The sequence below is a fragment of the Aulonocara stuartgranti genome (assembly GCF_965226115.1).
Source record: "Aulonocara stuartgranti genome assembly, chromosome: 6".
Classification (NCBI taxonomy): Eukaryota; Metazoa; Chordata; class Actinopteri; order Cichliformes; family Cichlidae; genus Aulonocara; species Aulonocara stuartgranti.
Window position 1 is genome coordinate 9,100,881 of NC_138944.1, and position 23,269 is coordinate 9,124,149.

The window sequence follows — 23,269 nt, forward strand, 5'->3', positions numbered from 1 at the left end:
CCTAGGGATACATGGTTGCTTTTCAGAGGAGCACCAGTGCTTTGTGTTATTCATGTGATTACTGAAGGGACTGCTGCTAGTGTAGGTGTCTCGGAACAAAAAGACAGTCCATTTTCTTTTTTCGGGGCTGTGGATTTTGTCAGTGCACAAATGATGAGATGTAGAGCATTAAAAATGACACAATAACAATTGTAATCTTCGGAAAATAGATAATGGTTTTAACAGACTTTTTAGAAGTGTTTGCTATATATTCCTAATACAATGAGCTTATTTTATTTCCAATGTGTTTTGCTTGGCTGTACAGTAGTTTTAGAGAACAAACAGGTTTTGAATCCATCTCAGTAATATATTAGTCCCTCAGTGTTGGAATAATCCTGTTTTCCACCGAGCCATTTGTTCACCTCATCAGACTTTGCCAGTTCTATATAATCTCAGTACTGTCTCTTCACCTATTTACATATTGCTTAAGATAATTGAAGACACTGTAGATGTCTCACACTATTTCCTTAAGCCTCCTTCCAGACCTTGCAAGTTTTGCAAGTGGAGGGAAAGAAACGCAGGGCTGAGGGTTTGGGGAGGGGTTTGAACTGTATAGTAGTGACAGTGTTTTTGTTTTGCTTTTTCCTTAAACCCCAAATGACACACATTTCCCTCTGAAAAGATAAGCCCTCAGTCAAAGGCCGCGGGAGATGTCTGGGACCCTGTGAAAGAAGTGGGGGAATTACCTACCAGGGGTCTGGCATGAAGGGGAGAGTGGGTGGAGGGGTGAGGATGGAGAAAGAGGTAGGGGGGTGGGGGGGTTACCCTTATTCATTAGTCCGTCTGGGGTCCAAGGCGGGGTCACACAATGTGACGGTTGTTCTCCAGACCCCCAGACCCCAGCAGACACGTTTAATGGCCACCGTTTCCTCTCCAGACAGAAAGAGAAAAAAAGGGAGGAGGACAGAGCTTGGAGTGAAGGTGACAGAGGGGGGGGGGGATGGACTTTGACAGAGAAAGAGGAGAAGGATGAAGAAAGAAGTATAGAGAAAAAGCGAAAGGGCTAAAGAGAAAAAGCAGCGAAGGGAAAACTAAGATGAGTGATTCAAGTGGACCAGCATGAGATGCATTTTTGGATCACTGTAGTTTTCATTTGGGGCACGTTAGTACCTGCCCTGGGAGAGAAACGGTAGAGTTCCCACCTCTGTTTTTTCACAGGATCTGCAGTTCACAGGTCACAATTTAGAGCAATTATTTGTCGAGGTGCATAGTTACCATGGGTAAGTGGAATTGCGCAAATGCGGAATTTCACAGCCGATAGCAAATGTCTCCTTAAAAAAAACTAAAAAAAACATGGTCCCTACTTTACATAAATACTTTAGGAGGACTAGACAAAGGCAAGGTTAAAACCAAGTCAAACTTTTACTTGATGCTCCACAATTAACATCGGCAAACCAAGAGGAATGATGCTCAACTTCTCATCACTTATGGAAATGCAATGCAAATTATATGTATATCACCCTGTATTTTTGTTCCATATGTGCGTTTTAACCAAGGCATTTGATAATGTCAAAATGTCAGAGGTGCCAGTAATAGCTAGCTTTCTTTAAGTTCATTATATCCGCTGAGATATGCTGCTCCAGGTTCAGTAGTATGGCCCCAGGCAGAAATCAATGTCCACAAAAAGGTTTTTTGATACCAAAGCAAGTAATCAAGGTTATAGAAAAGGGCACGCATTAACACAATTTCACTGAAATATGCAGAGTTCATGTGCATATGTTCTCAGATTAAATCAAAAACTCAAATGTCAAGTGTAAATGCATGCAGATCCAGGCAAATAGGGCAGACCTTCTGATATCGATACTGCGACTGCAAGGTTGAGTGAGGCAAAATGAATTTATGTAATGATCAGTCAGTGAATACAAATCAAATACAACTAATGCTTGATATTTAGCCTTTCCCAAGAATAACTTATTGTATCAATTGATTTTCCTCAAAACACAAATTTCACGCAAAAATATTAGCTTCTGCTCTTATTTGTTGCCCAACACCAAGTCGATACCAAAATTAACAGATGTTTGAACAGGTCATAATGAATAAAGACAAATTGTTTCAATCTGATAGGCAGTTGTTTTTTTTCAGCAATTTAGGTTGACATAAGGTTTAAGATGGAATTAGAAGATATAACATTAACTACAAAGGTATGCTTGCCTACATCCTTCTCCAGAGCTTCCCTCTTACTCCCTAGAGTGAAAGGTAGTAATTTGTCACTTTACGCTGGATCCAATTAGATTAATTGCATTAGACAGGCTAGTTTAGTGAAACCCCCTCCTTTGGAACTGAAAGATGTGGGTTTTCTGTCTTTTTTATTCTATCTGTCCTTAATACGCTGTTTCTATCCCCACTGGGTTTAGCCATGATCTTGAAAGATTTTAATATCCACAATTGATTTATATATTGCAAAAAAAGCAGCGAGGAACATAAAAAATAAAATGCTGTTCTTAGTGTAACCTGGAGACAAATTATTGTTTTACACTATTTAACAGCAATGAAACACCACAAATAAATACCTGACCCACCCATCCACGTGTCTCAACCATGCTGAAGGTGCACAAATAAGAGCTTGTTCCTCCATAAAACCCCTCATGTCTGCATGTTCCTCTTTAAAGTATTGTGACTAAAACACATGTTGGTGCTGTCAGAGCCTTAGTTAGTACTCTTCATCCTGCTGACTAGAGCAAGAAGATTAGGGGTCATGTCAGCTCCAGATTATTGGAGGATTTTACATTTATAAACTCGTGCTGGCTCTAATTTAACTGCACCTTCAGGGACCTTAAAGTGTGGCTGGAATGAGAGAAACAGATGTGGGGCCCTGTTAATGGGAAAATAGCAGCAATGGACACAGAGACAAGGCCATGCAGGCTCATCTTCTCCCTCCTTGTCTCTTTTTTCCTCGTCTGATTTGTCTTTCTTTCCTTTTTATCACTTCCATAGATTTTTTTTCCCCTTTGAATCTCATCTTTCCTCTCTTGTTTCTTTTTCTCTCCTCCCCTTTCTCTCCCATGTCCTCTTCTTATGTGAAGCTTTGCAAAACCAGGCTGGGTTTCATGCCATGTACTGTTGTCAAGTGTGTTTCTTGCCAAGTGCTCAGTGTTCAGGGATACTACCCTGGCACTGGGGCACTAGCCAGGGCCAAGCCTCTGTAGCTTGTGCTCTGCTAAGCTGGCAGTGTAGTTGAAAGTTAAACACCTTGGACTGTGAAATCAAAGGCACCACAGTGATTTAACTTGCATGATCTTTGCAGAATATTATGTCCCCAAGTCCTCAGGGTAAGACGGATGTAGCTGATAGAGATTATGCCGTGTGAGAGATTGCATTCTGCTGCTACCACTTTATATCTCTGAATGAAAAATGGTTTTAGCCACATTACTGTAAGGCATTTAATACTAACCCGAGTGAACGTGAGCAATGACAGGGCGAATGATTTCTTTACTAACTTGCTAGTTAACTCACTTTTATCATCTGAACCTCTGACCCTCTCAATCTCTCTCTACTGGATTATTTTAGATTCTCAACAAGAAAGAGGTCAGAGTTTAAAAAGGTTTTCTTCTCATTTATGGACCGTTGAAATCATCTAAAAGGTACTTGCTAACATTCATCACTTATCAAGTAGTTTCTGATTAGTTCCTTATTTTTTAATTATATTCAATTAAATTGAATTAATGTAATTTAATCACTTCTGGAAACTGCTCCCAGATGAGATTTGGGAGACAGATTTTTATGAAAAACAAATGTTCTATTTTTAAGAGGAGGCTTAAAACTTTCCTTTTGTGGTTAAGCCTGAATTAAGTGACACTGCTATAGGCTCAGGCTTTTTTTTAACTAATCGTTATCTGATGACTAATTAGAAACTATAAAAATACATTACCTATGAGGTCTAACAATTACTCGTTCTTCCCCTCTAACAGTTCTTTCAGTTAAATTTGTCAATTTAAAGCAGTCGGCATATGTAATGTGCTTATATATTAAAAAGAAAATATAGTCTGTTGAAATATTCATATCATTGAGAAAATTAGTTCAAAGCAAAGAACTTTAAGCAGACAAAAAGACAAAAACTGTGCTCATAAGAGGATGGAGAAACCTGTTGTTAATCTTCTTGTCACCACAGATCAAGCTTTAAAACTGCATCTTTAACTGTGGTGTTCTTCAACAGTTTTGAAACCATCAAGCTACATACGTTTATATAACGTGTGACTGTTTGTAATAATAATCTGTTCTCTTAGATCAACTTACAAATAATGCTTCTGGCAAGTGCCCTCGTCACAAAGGAATCATCCTTATCCGTATTAAATTACTGCCATAATTTGCCCCCTCGCACACAGGCATATACACCCACCCCTGTCAAACAATGGCTTGGTGTGAGAGGGGCGAAGCAATGTCTTATCAGTGGCCAATCAGTGGTTCTGTTCCATATGGCACAGATCCGCAGGCATCGCATGCTCGCTGGCTTCCCAGTCTTACTGCCAGACAGGCCTGTTAATTGGGCGACAAGATCAGAGGCAATATTACAAGCCAATTAAAGCGATTGGGACAGATTGCCAAGTGATGAGCTCCACTGCGTAATTGAGAGTGTGAAGTGCTTGTCACCTCTCTCTCCTTCTCTCTATATCTGTCTCTTTCTCTCTCTCTGGGTCCATCTGAATAAGTGATGAGACTGCCGAGGACTGAAACTAGTTAGTGCATTAGTGATGTCACTTGAGGCCCCTTGATCATTACTCTTAGAGCAGGAGGCAGTGGATTTGGGTAGAGGATTTGCTGCACCGCCTCAGTTTTGCTGTTACTGTAGTAAGTGGGCCCATGGCACAGATGTACCAACATCACAGCAGACATTATTCTGTGAAACTAAGGCTCTCTCTAGACGCAAGCATTCAAGTTTGAGAGATTAGCTGTTTCATGAATCTCAGTTGTTTGATATCTGCCATTCTCCTGTGATTTGAGATCGGCTGTGCTTGTTTTGGGTTGGTTTTGTTTTCTTCTGTGTGTGTTTGTTTGTCTGCCTGTGTGTGTGTGTGTGTGTGTGTGTGCGTGTCTGTGTGTGTGTGCGTGTGCGTGCATGCGTGTCTTTGAGTCCACGTGTCCATGTGTTTGTGTGTGTTTGAGAGAGAGCGAGAGAAAGAGAGAGCGAGAGAGTGATCCATACGACAGCTACTTTAATTTGTTCTGGGAATATTGTACTGGTGCAGTCCATTGGGTAGCACCTGCATGCCAAGTTTGCTTAATCATGCAAAAAGAACAGAAAAATGCATTACAGATGTCAGACTGTGTCCCAGTAGAGACAGAGATTTGACAAACACCTTAAACCCTGAGAGAACAGCGGTGCAAAATTCATTTTTGTAGCATTAAGGCAGAACTCCCTGTCACCATAATATAAGTTCTGCCCATGTATTTTCCACATTAGCCATGCAGAAGATAATTAATCATAGACTAGATGTTATTTTATGTTTTTATGCATAAGGAAGGATGCCTACATTAATAATAAGTATAATAATGTGAGTGGTAAATAAAATACAAAGGCATTCCTTTACCAAGGCCAATGCTATATCTTGCAGTTTTAAAGAAAGTGACTCATATCATTACCAAAATTGAATTCTCCACCTCTACACCAATTTTCATGTAATTCACCCAGTAATAAAACCTACACTTCCCACAATGCAACTCATCTTTCAACACCCATTTCATTCAAGCTCCGGTCTCATGTCTTGTATCTGAGATAATCGAGATGACATCACTATGACTTCATCTGGGTTATTTTCTCAGACTTGACAAGCAGCAGTTGCTCTCACAGGCTGAGTAATACTGTCCTTAACAAGTAATGTAAGGCTAATTGAAGTTAATTTCATACTGTCTAGATTTCGTTTTCAGAATCAGCACTAATTATTCTGTGCCAAATTTTCACCTGTAAAGATAAACTGATAGAAAATTTGACCCTAGATGAAATTAGCAATTCTAATTACTTCCAATTCATTATTTGTTTGTTGTACAATTTTCTGGGCAGAAAGGTAAAATAATATAGAGACTAAGATGAATTACAAATCTTAATGTGGAAGGGTTATGATGTTACTTGTTTAAGGATGGGAGAGGACCTATGATGTATGTGTTTGTGAAGCTCATGTAAGGTTATGTAGGCACTGTTTCTATTGTGGCAAATTTGCATAACTTATTAATCTATAACTATCGATACAATTATAATGTTGGACTGAAATTATGCATAATTCATGGCATTGCAAAGTGGAAAAAACACATTAATATTCCTCTCTTGAAAATTATGCTTAATCTGTCTTAATATCTTGTCATCAGTCAAATACTATATTGCAGACTGCAAGCCAATAGTTAGGCCATTTCTCTAGATAAATGAGTTTCTCCAATAAGACAAAGTCACCATTCATATGATAAAACACTATTCATGAGGATGAAAGAGAAAATGGCACAATGTTGCAGCAACATTGTAAATTTTGGCTTCAGCCTGCTTATGTAAGTTAGATCAATGTGTGTTACACACTATGAGGCAAGTAGCTTTTATCAGTGTTTAATTTAACTTTATCATGGAAAACCTTTGCATTTTTTTTTAAATTCATTCATTTTTACCATCTAACTTTTTATAAACTTCATGAAATGATTGAATTTACTCTTCCAATCTTTGGCACCCAGCAGCTATCCACAACTTATAAGGTCTAAAAATGTTTTAATATGTTGCTTACTGCATTCACTGAACTCATGAATCAACGAACTGACCACACAGATTGTTTTTATTGGCTGTCTTCTGTGAGATACAGTAAGCTTGAGTGATGAAAGGATCTTTTAGCCTTTGAAAAATGTTTTTAGGAGCAGAATATGCAAACTGCAGAGGCACCGTAAAGTTGCAGAGCATCATTACGGTGCACTGTGGCAGCCCTAAACCTATGTTCAAGTGGACAGGAGCTAAAAAGGAGCTAATAGAAAAATCACATCAACTTAAAAAATAATAGTTATAAAATAGCATGCTTTAAGCTTTCCACAGCTCCAAAGATCAACTGATCAGTTGCTTTTTGCATTTTCTTAAAAAATGGCAGTAGAGCTCAGTTAAGCGGCTTGTGATTATGTTATGACAGTTTGACACTGAAGACGTATCTTTGGCGATAGCTCCATGTCATGCGTGGTTTGGAGGTAGATGGTATTTAATGTAGCTCAAAACCAAAGTCTATGGCCTTTGCTCCCTGTCTCTCTCTCCCACTGTTGCTCTCTCTTGGTCTACCACTATCTGTGTCTCCCTCAGCCTCTCCCACATCCCTCCATAATACCATGGCAGGCCTTTAATATCCAGCGGCTGTGATTATCCAGTCAAGTCAGAGATTTTCTCTGATATTTTCCATCTGATTTTTAAAACTAATGGGGTGTTGGTGTGCGTTTTGTGCATGATACACTTTTTAAAGGATTGTAGGGGCTCCTTCTAAAGGCTCTGAGCCATTTCAAATAGCAGCTAATGCTAGACTCAACTGGCTTTGTTTGTTTTAAAGAGGGGAGAGTGACATTTAGTGGCTAACCGAGGGGCAAGGGAGCGAACATGAAAGTGAAAGTTTCATTTTTAAAAAGAAAATGCCAGCCTAAGGTTTCTGTTACCGGCAGGTTGTCATGCCACACACCCTCCAAAACCACACGCGCACAAACACGACTGCAGCTCCAAAACTAACGACCATTTTCAGTTTTCCCCATCAATTTTAGATCTCCTGCAAGGTGCATCCTTGTCACATTTAAGCACACTTCTCCTTAAATGGGCCATAACTTTAAAGGGAGTTGACACCAACTTCCCATTACAAAACACAGTTACAACTTTCACAACCTTTTTTATGAGCTTTATTGACAACTCTCCCTGCAATGCTGAGCACCAGCAGTTCAGTAGTTGAATTGTCCTTCCTTCCGCTTTTCCCTCTGCTTTTACTGCTGATGTTGTTCTAGTGCTACTTGGGGAATAAGAGACCTCACACTATGGGGACTTGTAAAACCACTGTCATGTTGATGGGGGGAGTCAGAAGAGTGTGTGTTTGCATGCATGCGCGTGTATGTTCGTCTTTTTGGATGTGTGTACGAGCACACTGCAGAGACCAGTAAAATGCTGTCTGAATGAAGTCCCAGAGCAGCAGTGGTGAGTAGTGTTTCATGGCCATGTGATTTGTTTGTTCAGCCCCAATGGCCTTTTCTCCTGGCAGAGGGAGGGAGAACGAGGGAGGGAGAGAAAGAGAAACCAGGAGAGAGGGAGGGCCGATCGCTTCGCACCTTCTCCCCTCCTAGCTCCACCAATGAGCCATTTAATCCTCCTTCCTACAGCTAAATCAACACCTTTCACACACTCTGAGCTGGTTTGGACCACCGTTGCTGGCTGTCTGCTGCCTCTATCTGACTCTGTCTTGTCAACTTTTTGCACATTTATTATATTTGTTTTGGAGAAACAACACATATAAATTCAACATGCATTTCCTCACTGACAATGATGCCATTTTATTGTCTTTCCTATCTCATGAAATGGAAGCTCTTATCTCATATCACCTGACTCTAGTGGAAGAGGCAGACAGGCAGAGTGTGTGAATGAGATATAGTAATAATGGAGAGAGAAAGGCATCACAGGGAACGAGCGTTGGGGAGAGTATGGAAGGCCTTTGATGGATACTGTACCTTGTGGGCGGTATGTTTAGCCCAGTGCGGTAATTGTGTGTGGTAGGGGTGAGCTCCTTGGACGTAATCCTGGTCGAGATCAGAGAGCGAGGCAGATCGCTGCAAAGCAGTGAAGGAGAGAGCATTAGAAATGAAGAAAGAACAAGGGAAACCCCACGTGCTTGTATTAGTATGTAAATTGAAGCTCATAACAAGTTTTCTTTTTTTCAGAAATGTATTTCAGTAGCTCAGTAGCTATTAGCAATATTAATGAGCCATCTTAAAAAAATAAATCAGATAAGCTGAGTTAGAGAGCGCTAAAATTCAGTGATGACTGAATTACATTTCGCTTTTTCTATTTCAGCTCTCATGCTGGCTCACCATCACACTGCTGAGGCTGACAGGGATGCTTCAGTTGAACAGCTGTGATTACTGCTATGAGTAACACCTGTGCTTTTTCTATTATGACAAGTCAAAATGTCTGTTGAAGAAAAGACAGGTCTATTAGTAACCTGTGACCTTCTATATGATTCTATACATCTTGGATCTTCTTTTTGCAGTTTGGTCATCACCATTGCTCTCAGTTGTAAAGACGTTAATTACAACATGGCACACTGATAAAAAAGAAGTCGCAGGGTGTAAACTTCACAAGCGGAGAGTTAGACAGGTTTTTAAAAAACAAGCAATTTGCTAGTCAGTCAGACGTATTTAAAAGAGGAAACAATCTAGTACTAGATAACTACATTTCAAAATGCCCTTTGTAAACTTGCATAAAGGTTTACAGTCTGGCCTTCTGGTTCAGCAGTGACCCTTTCTACAACAGCAGCGTTATATAACTTAAATGTTGTTACAGCCATAAAAACTATTCATGGTAACTGGTCACACTATCAAGACGTTCACATAACGAGGGCACGATTAGCTTATTGGCTTGTAATGAAGGTATCAGTAAATTCTAAAACTGGCTGTAATCACTTTGGATCAGTGTACTAATAGCCCCCAGTTTCTCCTATTTGGATTCACTTGTTAAATAAATGAGACTTCAATTATTTTAATATTGTTTATAACCCTTGGAATATTGCCTCAACACTCCCGTATTAACATAATGGAAGGTTTTCCTGTTGTTTCCATGCTTCCTATTGTGTCAGTATAGTGGGAATGGATGCACAAACTCATACAGTCTTACAAGTACATTAAAAAGTAGTTTCACGTAATCTTATAGGAATGAATCACAGTTTAACTACATATATTTACTACATTTTTAGAAAACTATTTTGTGGTGATCAGTGTGCACTTCTTGCCAGGTAAAAGTTTGCTAACATACAAAACTATGAAAAAAATGGTAAATAATTGACTTTTAAAACTGCAACAATTAATTGCTTTTGCAAATAAAATTAAAATTAGTTGATAGCTTAGATTAGAAGTCACACGTCATACATAGCACCACAAAAATCAACAGATTAGCTAGCCATGATCATTACATTTGAAAATGAATAATGCTCAGTCCATTTTAAAGCTCTTCGACATACTTTGTGCTCATGCTCTACTCAGCTAATGTGTGAAAAGCTTTTCTTGGCTATTTTTTTGCAAGCCAGAGTACAGAGGGGCTGCTTTTTTGCTCCCCGCTGAAAGACCAACATACTCTCGTGTGAAACACCTCCTTATCTCCCTCTCCCAGAATGACCAGGTTTGTTTCCCTGCAGGTCCACCAACACACACACACACACATCAATGCACTCATGCTCACACACCACCCAGGGAGCTAGCAGGACTGTTCGCAGACACATGCTGATGCTCACATAAAAATGTGTATGCAGCAGGACAAATTCAGACAGACACAGAAATCTTTCTGTCTTTCTGTCCCCTCTAGTTTGTCTCTTTTTCTACGTGATGGCAGCAGAGAGTAAGGGGAAACATGAGAATTGGCAGTCCAAGTGCCTTGGTGTCGACTGACAGATATAATTACAGGAGCGGTCTTTAAAACCACACCCATCCTCCCCTCACCCTAGTCCCTCTCTCCGTCTTCCACCCCCCACCCCACCTTTTTCGTCTTGCTACCCCTGTACCCCCCTACCCTCCAACGCCACTCTTACCCCCTCAGCTCTAACCATTATTTATTTTAGCAGCTCCAGCCCGCTTCAGAGGGCTCAGCAGCACTCACAGGGGCCCTGCCAAAAAGTGGCTTTCTGACTGAAAGCTTTCCAAACAAGCTCCGCTGGTCCATTTGGCCGAGCTCCAACGCTGTGCGGTCTCCCTACTCCCGCTCCCTCTCTCTCTCTAAGAAGAGAGGGAGAGAGGGAGTCTGGTTTGCATTAGGGGGAATATGTGTGTATGTGAGCAGCCACATGTGCACTCATACTTCTACAAGTTTGTGTGTGTGTGTGTGTGTGTGTGTGAGTGTGTGTCTTTCTGGCGATCTGACCCAGACCCAGAGTGATGGTCCCTGGAACCTGAAGCCACACCGCGCTATATAAACAATGAGCAGTGTATTTACACAGAGCTAAGAGAGCAGGAGACTGCGGCTCCTCCGGTGCATCACAGCAAAGCCTTGTCTATGATACTATGCAGACAACCTGTTTATAGCCTTCTATGTCTGTGTGTGTGTGTGTGTGTGTGTGTGTGTGTGTGTGTGTGTGTGTGTGTGTGTGTGTGTGTGAGAGAGAGAGAGAGAGAGTTAGAAAGAGACAGACAGAGAGACAGATAGCCTGCCTGAACCCTTTTCTGGTCTACCTCATTCCCAGGTATCTTATCACTGTCGGTGAAGATAGTAGTATATGGAGAAGCCGGTATAATGGCCTCTCAGATAAGACTGTGCACAGAAGAGGGAGGTGGGTAGATAGCATAAGACTAGTTTAAAAAGTTAGCCTGAAAATGTGATGTGCTCCAATTTGTGATGTGATGTGCTGGTCAGCACAAACATAAGGTTAAAAGGACCATTTGATCCTGGCAAATAAAATTATTTGGATACTATACATTATGTTTTTTCCTCTGCAAAACCAACAGTTCATTGAACAAAAGAAACTCTGAAACAGAAGAAGCTTCACAAGTACTTTAAAATTAAATTTAAGCAACCAGTAAATGCCAGAATTTAAATCTGAATCGGACCCTTTGTAATTGGCAAATAAGCAAAGAAGAGGAAATGTTGACTGAAAGGGGGGGGGGGGGGGGGACAGACAGTTGAAAAAAATAAGTATGTGTGTGAGATCTGCGCATGTTACTCTGTGCTTGGCGTTTGTGTGTCACGGCATTTGTGTGACATGTTGCAGCTCTCCATTTTTCCAGGAATCAAGAACCAGATTCAATCTCACCTGACCTCCTACGATCTGTGGAGTGTGACCGAAAAACATCTACCATACAGATGTGTGCACACATGCACACCTGCATACACAACCCTCAGAGGAACAAAGCAACAGGACACACACTCTTCCCCAGGCCAGCAGAGAGGAAGGAAGTAAGGGCTGGTGGTCACACCAACGGTAGATCTGCCTGTCACACGCATTATATGAAAGTCCCCTTTACCAGTACAACCTCAGAAATGAAATGACTTTGTAATGAGATATGTTATTCATTCTACACCTTCTTTTTTAATCAAACCAGTTATTTCATTACTGTGAAAAATAGTCACATCAGTTTTTTGAGTCCAGCAGCACTTTTTTGCTTGTGGAAACTTCAAATCTCTTCCAAAGGACAATATCTATAAAAATCCTTGGAGGAGTTTTTGTCTTTTGGATGAGTTTTATAATGGATTTGAGGCATTATGAAATTCTAAAGCTGGAGTCCACTGGACTGTAGTTTAAATCTTAAAATTTCCTAAAACTAAAATTAGGTGGGGACAGACTGAAAGTAAATGAACAACTTATTCCATATAGACTTATCGCCTTTGTTATAGAATACCTCTTTGAAATACTGAGCTAGCAAAAATAATGTCAGATAATTGTTGCTTATAATACCTCAAAAGAGGTTTACTTACTTGAAGCTCTTATCATCAAAATGCTAGGTTAACTCTTCATTCATGCTTGGTTTTTACACCTCCCGTCTTTGTCTCCTCTGCCTCCTTTGCCTCCTCATCTATCACAAGTAAAGTTTCTACAGTTGCTTTGTTTATTCAGTTGCTCCACCATTTCAACTACCTGTGTTATTTTAGCACTACCTGACAAATCTGTGCTTTTAGCATCTCTCATCTTTATCATGCCTTGATGACCAACTGACAACTGACCATCTAAAAAAATATTTCTTGAAAACCTGCAGATCACGACTAACAGTTAATACAGTTAGTCATAACTGAATTCTGACAAAACATTACATAAAACTGTTGCTTGTAGCAGCAGGGTAACATATGATGATTGTGATTGGTGATTATGCTGAATGACAGCTTTGTGAATGTCGTCGTAGTTTTATAGCCCCAACAAAAAATGTACAAAACTTGAACAACTGGTTTTATGAGTCTAAAACCGTTTTAAATTACCTGCATTTACAGAAGCACCAACTCAGTAGTGTCCCATAACACAGAAGTGATTGTTCAGCAAGTTAGTTTGCAGTTGCTGTTTATCAGAAAGGGTCAAGGCTGGCGGTTATTGTTTGAGTGCAGCCACTGGTCCCAGGCTGCAAGTAGATGACTGTAATGAGCAAAAGGTTGCCCTCGCTGATAACTGTCAGCGAAGGCAGTGCCACGGCTTACATCAATCATTTCTCTGTGTGCTCAATTCACCCCTTTGTGTCCGTTCTTTCTTCCTCTCCTACATCATTTCTTCCTTTCATTTTTTTTAAGTCATTTTATTACCCTGCAATTACAGCTTATCTGCAGTAGTAAACTTGGCCCTTCCACTTCCTTATCTCTCCGGCTGGGCAGAGCAAGGGTCTCTTGAGTAAGGAGACGGGGAGGACAGAACGAGAAGAGAGAGAATTGAGAACAAGCAAACCAAGTCTGTACTCCCATCTCTACGGTAACAGCCAGCACAATACATTTTATTTTTATTTCTACCCTTCAACAGTCTCAGACATAGAGCAACTAGGTGCATTTCATTTTCTGGTTAATAAATGTGACATTTTTTAATTTGCACAAAATAATAATAATTAGAATAAAGTCCTGTGAATTACTATGTTAATGCACATTTGCACACGCAAATTTTAACTTGCATTTTTCCATCAGTGCATTTGTCCAGAACCATCAGTTGCTCCTTTAGCCATCCCCCATCACCCCATTCTTTCACTCCCCCTTACCCCTCCTCCCTCTCCCCCCTCTCTGTTGGCTGGTCAGCCGGGTTTATTGTGGAAATGTGTATGTCTGTGTCTCTGTGTTCGTCTGAAGGGCCACTGAGGTTAGAGAGTAGACCTTGGCCTTGTGATTTGACCCCAGAGAAGAGACTGGTGTCTGGGTCTGAATGCCCTGTCTGACCTCCCTGTCACAGTGTGTGTGTGTGTGTGTGTGTGTGTGTGTGTGTGTGTGTGTGTGTGTGTGTGTGTGTGTGTGTGTGGGTGTCATCTTACAGCACATGTTATGTATCTGTTCTGCATATAAATCTGCCTGTTTATGTTTGCATGCTCATATACTTTTAGTGTGCATGCAGATATTTTATAAACTTTTGTTATGTGTACTCTCACACATGGTGCTTCACCATGTTTTGATGTGTGTGTGTGTGTGTGTGTGTGTGTGTGTGAAAGTCTTTGGCTCATAGACTGCCTCACTGTGTGGTGGGGGGCAGGGGAGCAGGGCCAGACGAGACCGAAGTGACAGGTATTGATCATCGTTGTTGCAGTCAAGCAAAGGCCCTCTCAAGCCTCTGTGCTTTGGGATGAGTCCTGTCTGCATCCAGGGTGAGAGCGGGAGAGAGGGACAACTGCAATCAATGCCTGATCCTTCTCTCAGTGCAGCAGGGTCAGTCTGGATTTACATGCTTTTTTTTTTTTTGTTCCTGACTGACACAGTGGTAATTAGATATATGTCCGTAAGCCATTTGTCAAACAACAGAAAAAATGTCAAAACTCAATAAATTTTCCCTTTTTATTCAGTATAAAAAAACAGTTTTACCGTTATTATAGTTAATCTTTTGTTTTATTCTGCATTTAAACAGAATAAAGATTTAAGAGAAAGGCTATACAACGCCAAGATTCCTTGCTGTTATATGTTAAATTTTGTTGGCTAGACCTAAACTGAAAGATGTGAACCCCATTTCTATTCATCATTATTGACCAAAGTGCCAAAATAGCAACATCCATAGGCAATAAGTGAGCATAAGCTGTGAGTTTTTAAAAATGCATATTGGCAGCTATATGCTGACAAAATAACACTGAAGTGGATTTAACCAAGTGTCAATCTGAAAAACTGAGCAGAGACATTACTTACAACTTTCATTTTAAGTCCCAACCAACAAAACCCTGCTCAACAGCCAGAAAAGCACTGGACTTTGCAAATTAAACCTCAATTTTTCAGTTAATGTTTATGTAATAAAACCTTTTTGTACTGCGCTGTCTATAGTTTGCAAACAATTTCAGTTTGATTAACTATTAAAGACCCACAAGTAACCCCACTACTAATTGGCTTCCATGACAACCTCTTCATTTGCTACCAATATGGCAAAGAATAGGAGATATTGCCATTGTTGAAGAAGTGAGACTTGCATTCCTCAGGCTTTACACCTAGTTGTCCTCCGAGCAGCGCATTTTTCCATCCCACCTCCTTGCCCTCACCTCTCCCACAGACAAATTGATTTGCGAGGGTCCAGAGCAGGCGAGCCCTCAGCAACTTTTTTGCATACAGAGAGCGCTGAGGGGGTAGCACAATGACAGAAACCGACAAAAGATGAGAGGAGAGAGGGATGAGGGGAGAAAGAGAGATGGAGGGAATGGGGGATTGTGGTTAGTGGATGTTTGGGGGTGGGGAGTTGGTTGTACCAGGCCAAACTCAGCAGGACAGGGTGAACTGGCTGGTTCAGATGTCCGTGATAACAACTAACACACACACACACACACACACCCTGACACATACACACACACATGCCATGTACACACACACAAATAAGCTTGCATGCACACACACACTCCAGTGTCCTTGTGTCCTCAGCCCTCCCTCCTTGTCCCTTTATCCCCGTCTGGTTGGAAAGGTCAGTGCATGTCTGGGAAAAGGGGTCCCAGAATCCCCAAACCCCTCTTTTACACACACACACACACACACACACACACACACACACACATTTTCGTGAACTTGCTGTAATTCATAAATGCTGCACACACACTTACAATACATTCAAAATTATAATCCAGTACACATATAATGATGTCACTTTGGTTGAAGAAATGTGCATGTGCACTGGTCAGCATCAGCTGAGCCTCCTGCCACCACCAACATTACATTCACACACATACATACATACCCCCCCCCCCCCCCCCCCCCCCCCCATTACCCTAGCCCACTCCTACCCTACCAACCTCAGTGAAAGAACAGAGTGAACGCATTCAAATGGAAAACATAGCCCATTGTGACCAATGTTTTGTCTCATCATGATGTTAATAGCTACACTGACCAGCATTCAGAAATGTGCAGTTGTGCAGGAATAGCAACAACACAATCCCTGTCTACGATGTCATCATATTAACTGTCATGTGACTTATGGTATTTTACTTAAAGTTTTGCAACATCACTTTTCATCAAAGTATGTGTATGTGTTTCCTGACTAAAGGTTTTTTGAGCTGAATGTCATCTATAAAATATCAATGAAGACAAAAGCACTTAACTGAGAGCAAAGTAGCGTAAAATAACGCAGTGCACACATGCCTGCATGCATGTGCCTGTACATGTTTGGATGTGTAGTGAAATGATCTGCTGTCTGGCTCTCTTCCTTTTCCCTTGATGCCCGTGAGACACAGCCCCTAATACCCACCCCCTCCCCCAGTACGCACACAGAGACGCACAGAGGCACACCGCACACATGCATACACACTTACACAAGATTGTGCGCACACAGATAGAGAGGGAAACCCTCTATATCCTTTATGAACCCCCTGACCCAAAGCCCTATAGCACACCAGGACCAGGGTTAGGTTGTATAGGGGGGGGGGGGAAAGAGGAGATGGGGGAAGGAATATTGTAAGGAGAGGCGAGACTGCAGTCCCAGCTGGGGTGGAGGAGGAGCATAAAACCTCCCCTCCTCCCCTTGGGTCCTTCACCTCACTCTGTGATCCCTGACCTGGTGCGAGGCAGAGGACCTTCCATGTCTGGTCCACTGTATAAATTGTACAAAATGCCACACTTAACACTAACAGACAAACTTTTCTGTTATACCCCTGAGTTTGCTCTTTTTTACTATCGATGGTGCTCATGTCGTGATTTGCTCCATCATAACTTTCCAATGTTTTGTTCAGAAATACAAACCTTGGGCCACAGGTGTTTTGGATTTTATGACAGTCAAGCCAGTCTGAAAGTCGATACAGCGTCTGATGAACCGGGACTAGTTATAAACTCATGCTGATGTTCTTGGTTTGATACATTGTATTTGTACTTTTTCTCTGTTATTCACCGTTTTTAGTAGTAGGCTCTCAGCTGTCATCATTTTTTGAAAATTTTAAAGAGCAAGAAAAAAGCACACTCTGATATGAGTGTGTGTACATGTACATGAGTGTACATACACCTGTTCTTCTTTAAGGAGGAAAACAACTAAGTACTTGTGTTAAAAGAAACTCCTGGGGCAAAATGTCATGGCTGTTGATGAAAAGTATTTGTCCACAAGACATGTTTTCTTAGGTGAATAACTCAACACTGTTGCAGAGGTTTGTAAAAGCTCAAAGAGACACAGCTGCTAGTTGCTGACAGCTTGAGAAGAATCATCTTCTTCTTCATTGTGAACTGTGCATGCCTGCAGGGAAGGACATAAAGACAAAACAGTAACTGGGACCAATGCCTTGAAAAAATACACAAGTCATAAAGAGAGAAAAGAGAGTGAGAAAGTGGAGGGGAAGTCTGTATTGTGTCTGAATTTACTGTTTGTCTGTGACACCACAGATGAAGTGCTATTGCTTTGTCTGTGTCTATACTTTGTGTGTCTGTACAAGAATTTGTATGTTTGTGTGTGTTTAAGTGTGCTGGTGTTTGCATTTTTACACATCAGTGCTTTCGGTGGGTGGGACAAGGGGGGGTCATCCTTCACTTGGTGCTAGGTCCCACACACCATGAGGGTTTCTACTGGTCCTGCCCCTGATCTGGGTCAGGGGACACCCCATTCAGATCCATTCCATCCCCCAGAACCCCCTGCTGCTTCTGTGCGCCATCCTCATCCCAGCAGCCTCTTACTTCTCCATGTCAGGGATTGTTTCCAAAGATTAGACTTAATATGAATATCCATAAACAGAATGGGACTCCCAGACTGTGAAAGCTATCAAAGACATATTTGCATCTAATCCTCAAAGAACCCCCTCCCACCCCTTACAGAGAGCTCGCTACCCCTTTCGGCCCCCCGAAAAGATCCTACTAAACCTCATGCAAAAAAAAGACTGCCATCCCCCAGCCCCAGAAACCCTCCCTCTTGCCCCCCGGACCATCCCATCCATTCCCTAACCGTTGGGCCAGACAAGACCAGACCAATTCTGTTGGGGATTATTTGGCTTAGTGATGAATAATGGATGACCATCTCCCCTCTGGCTCTCCACCACAGTAGCACCTCTCAATTGGCCTTGGCATGGAGCCCATCACTGGCCTGTCTGGATGGCTGCTTGGTTGGCTGGCTAGCTACCCAAAGTGATTGCAATATTGGGAAAGTATGGACAAAATAGTCATGAATATTGAATTTAGGCATTCAATTTGTCACATCGGATCAAATCTTTATGTTCTTGGATAATGCAATTTAAATATCAAAAAGGGTTATCTGCAAAACATATTTACTTTATTAGAAGTGGTTTACCTTGGATTCCTTTTTCAATTCACACATTCACAAAGGTGAATCTCTTTCCTTATTGAACAAATTCCTGATGGCTTTTCAATAAATTAATATATAAATTGATTGTCTTTGACATTAAGTAGACTGCGGTGAAGGAGAGAGTGTTGTCCAGAGCGTGGGAGAAAGGGTTGAACATTGTCCTTGCCCTGAAAAGCAAGGAAGCCACTCTTCTTTTATTCTTCCTCTCATCCTTGTTTTGCACTTTATCTCTTTTCATTTGCTTCGCTCTCCGTCTTATTTTCAATAGAGCACTTGGGGCCAAAGAGATGTCAGTGCTGTGGATACTAACACATGCACACACACAAGGACACACCTGGGCATGAGAGCGCCAGCTGAAAGGAGACAAGTTCATCTAAAGGGCCTGGCTAACAGTAACACAGGAGGGGCCAAGTCCCTTTGTGCCCCAGGTCTGCTGAGAAGCTTCTTACCCCTCACTCTTCTTGAAGACAGACTCCCAAGGTGCAATTTGACAAGATGGTTTTTGTACACTCATTATTTGTGACCCTTTTTTGTCTTTCATTTTCTTGTTTTACGGCTTTGTTTGTTTGTTTCTTTCAGCTCAGGATAGAGTAGCCTTGGGTCTTTTGACGACAGCTGTGCTACCAAGCGCCGCATAGAAACAACACAAGTTCAACACAATGACTGACAAGCGCTTTGTAGGAAAGGAGGCCCACAATGAATGTGTCCCCACTAAAGACTACCGGTTGGCCCCATGAAGGACAGAATATTAGAGGCAGCTTGGTTCAAGAGTGTCAACTACACTAGTGTAACCCAAGTGGAAGAGCCTGGACACTTGCAAAGTCCATCATGGCGAATGGCAAATCATGAAAAACTGTGAAGAATTAAATGCACAAACTACCTAAACAGTGACAAATCTGTAGATCTGACAGTGAGAGTGCCACACGAGAAATGACAATAAAAAAAGAGCCTAACTAATAATATCCATTAACATAAACGAAATCTTTATGATTCTCTGTGACACACACTAACTACTTTACATTACTCTGAGATAAATTAAAAAAGGGCTTCCAAAACATTCAAATACAGTTCATGTGGTTCGTTCGCAAAACTGTAAATACTGCAGGCAAAAGTAAGTATGTATAGGTTGGAGTAAGGTCAAGGTCTGCCAGGTCAAGCGTGTGACTGTGGCCCTGCAGTCCCTCTGCCCTCCCCCTCATCCCACTCTCTTTAACCCCTGGGCCTCAGGAATGAACCAGGAGTGAACCAAGAGTGGCACAGCAATTCTCAGAAACTTCCAGAAACTTCCAAAGCCCTTCACCCCTCCACCTCAATGGTTTTAGCCTCTATCACCTCTGCAGCAGCAGCTGGAGTGGCTCAGAGAGCTCTGCTGGCCCCTGAAGGGAGGGTTAGTGCCGGAGTATCGCAGTATATACACGTTCATACATAAACAGTCAGAAAAATCAGAAAGAAAATAAACATCTAAACACAAAAGAACTATATGTCATTCTCCCAGTATTTATTAGACCTTTATTTTGCCAATATGATGTGAGTCTCAGTATTGCAACCCTCAATTTTTGGTTCCTGTTTCTTGGAGGTTGTTGGCTGTCACAAGATGAAATTGGCTACAAAGGGGGTGCAGCACCAAAAACCTCCCCCAAAGCTTTGGTTGCTAGCAGATTGCTGTGAGCACCTGAACCTCCTTGGAAGACGTTGGCTTGCCTGCAACTGTTGCTTTGAAGGGAAGGTTTCCATATCCAATTTCTGTCACACCTTTCTTAGATTCACCATCATAATTCAGTCTATAGGTGACCATGACACACTCTTAGCAACCAAAAGAAATCACGAGGAAGTTTTTCAAAACTTCAGGGAATCTAAATTTTTCTTTAACAACTAATTGTTGCCAGAGGCTCACTGACTGGTCTCTAGGCCCATATGACTGGAGTATTAATACTTGATTTCCCAGCAACTGCAATCAATCTCCACCAGATACTTGCCCTCCAGTTAGGGGATATAGATTTTTCCATCATGGCCAGTGATTTCCAGATGGTTGTGGACCATCTCTAGGCCTATGTGTCTCACTTGGCCCTACACTATCACCATGATTGTCACCCAACCAAAATCGCAGACAAGCAAGCGCTATGCTTCTTCATTTATTGGCTACCTGACCTTTGTCAGCAGATAAAAGCAAAGAGATGTTAATCAATGTACATGTAATACTTCGTAGTATCGGGCTACTAAGGTCACAACTTCATCTTCTTTCTTCACAACCTTAACTTACACCTATTGAGAATTTTTACATTATCTACCAAAAATGTGTGATTTTTGCAATTATATTGCAATCATATGTTTTGTCTATTTGTTTATGCCAAACTGCTGGGAATGTCATTTTGGCAAATACTGGTTTATTTTATTTCATAAAACATGCTTCTGTACAGTCATCTGGCTGTAACCTTATATTTACTGGACATGTATGACCATGATTTCAGTGTTCTCATTTCACATTTAAAAATACAATGTAAAGATTATCTTGGTAGTTAAATATAAGTCAGAATTAATAACTCGGAGATTTGCTTCGATGGGTGACATAGTTTAGCAGCTATAAATTACTGTCCAGCTTTAACAGGCACTGAAATATGCAATATAGGGACATGAAGAGGCCAGCAGGATGAACTTTGGCTCTTTATTCACAGGACAGTAAACAGGCGCCCTGCTGTCTCCAGTTGCACACACAGCATACAGCGCACACATGCAGACACACATGCAGGTGAAATGAAAAGCACACACAAGGCAAGAGGGTATGGATAGCATGACCCTGTTTTACTGGCCATATAAATTCTGCCAGTACTGTTGCACCTGGAGAGCACACAAGCACCTAAACACAAATATGAAAATATAAGCATGCACTAAACTGGACATATATATCATGCACACCACCCCAGTGTAATACACGTAACACACACAAGTACACATATAAACACATTTTATTTGGCCACGACAGCAAAGATGCAGGTGTTTAACCGTTAAACATTGTGTCACTCTAAGCTCAATTTACAGAGGTTCAAGGTCAGATCAGTCAGTGTCTCAGATCTACTGCCCTTTTCTGCTCCATCGTCCACAATCTCTCTTCCAGTCTGACCACACTAGCTTTGGAATGAGCCAATCGTGTAGTCTTCAAAGAAAGGTAGAACAACCACATACTGATACAATGCAATAGCAGTGACTCTTACATATATAGTGCCTCCCTGTAAAGCAGTACAGACACATACGGCATTGGGATATAATTAATATGCAGAATTACAACATCTATCCTAAGACCCATATTTGATTGTGCACCAAGAAACCAAAAGAGGCCACCCAATTATGGCCAGTGCTGTATTCAAGAAATTCTTTGCTTCACCCCCTGTCCTTTTTTTTTTTTCGCTGTGAGGTCAAAGTTTTCACCTTATCTGGAAGCCATCAGCAGTACCAGTCCCACCTCTGTGAGTCATTTAGTTGAAAATGTTGCACGTCGTTAAAATATTTCTCTCTAGGTCTGAGAAGTAGGAAAAAGGAAAAAAAAATTACACACAGAGACATTTAAAGCAATACTTCACAAACGAGGTAATCCAGGTCTCCGCCAAGATTTTCACTGCCAGTTACGCCATATATTGTCTAGCGGGCAGACTACAACTCAGATGTTGCAAAGGAGAAAGAGGAGGAGGAGAAGGCAAAGGAGGGGGTTGATTCTGCTGTGATCCAGTTTACTATTTTGGCTGGGGCTTTCTTCTCGCTGTGTGGTCATGGAGAGATCGGCAAAGCCAGCAGGCATTGAGGACACTGGCTGGCCGCAGCCCGACACAGAGGCCACATGGTCATAGCAAGAAGGAGACAGAGGGAGGAGAGGGAGAAGTGCACGGAGAAAGGCAAGCAGAGCTATCGAGTGAGGAATGTGGGTTAGGTTTTTCTGGTTTTTCTTTTATGTTCTCACATTTTCTCATTCTCATCTCTTGTTCCTCTCCTGTGCCCTTCTCAAAAACTTCCTCTTCAGTCTTGCATTTTGACTTCAGCCGTCGCTGACCAAACTTCAACTTCATCCACACATCCATCCGTCTGTCCCTCTTTTCTCCCTTCCCCCCCTCACTCTATCTCTCGCTCTCCTCAGACAGACACAGCTACCCTCCTGGACGTTTCCTTTCTGCCGGCCTGCCCCAACAAAGGTGCTCAGTCATGTGAAACCTAATCTCCAGCCCCCCAAAACCTGACCCTTGACCCCTTCAGTCTTCACACAGCCAGAGGGGGAGGGGAGCTGAGGCAGGAAAGGGAGGCTTTTGGGAAAAGGTCACATTCCCGAAGACACTTTTGTGTGCGCACGTGTGTGTGTCTGTGTGTGTGTTTGTGAGCGTGCAAGCACCCAATCCATTATGTGGTTTGTGTTCCCGAGTAAGCATGTGTGTTTGATTGTCTGTCTGCGTACAAACATGCATGGGGGTAAATTTTCCTTTATACCCCTCTGTACTTAACTGCCTTTTAAATTTTCATGCGTGTGTTCTATACGTGACTGCTGTGTAGCAGATATAAGCATCTGCGTGCATAGTCACACTGTACATACATATGTCCGTGTTTATGAGAAATCACTTTCAGCCCTGAAGCATTGCTGCCCATAGACAAAACACAGACTTTGTTTTCCAGCCAGGCCAGACCTGCAAGTCTTGTCTGGGCAGAGCTCTCTCCTTCCACCCTAT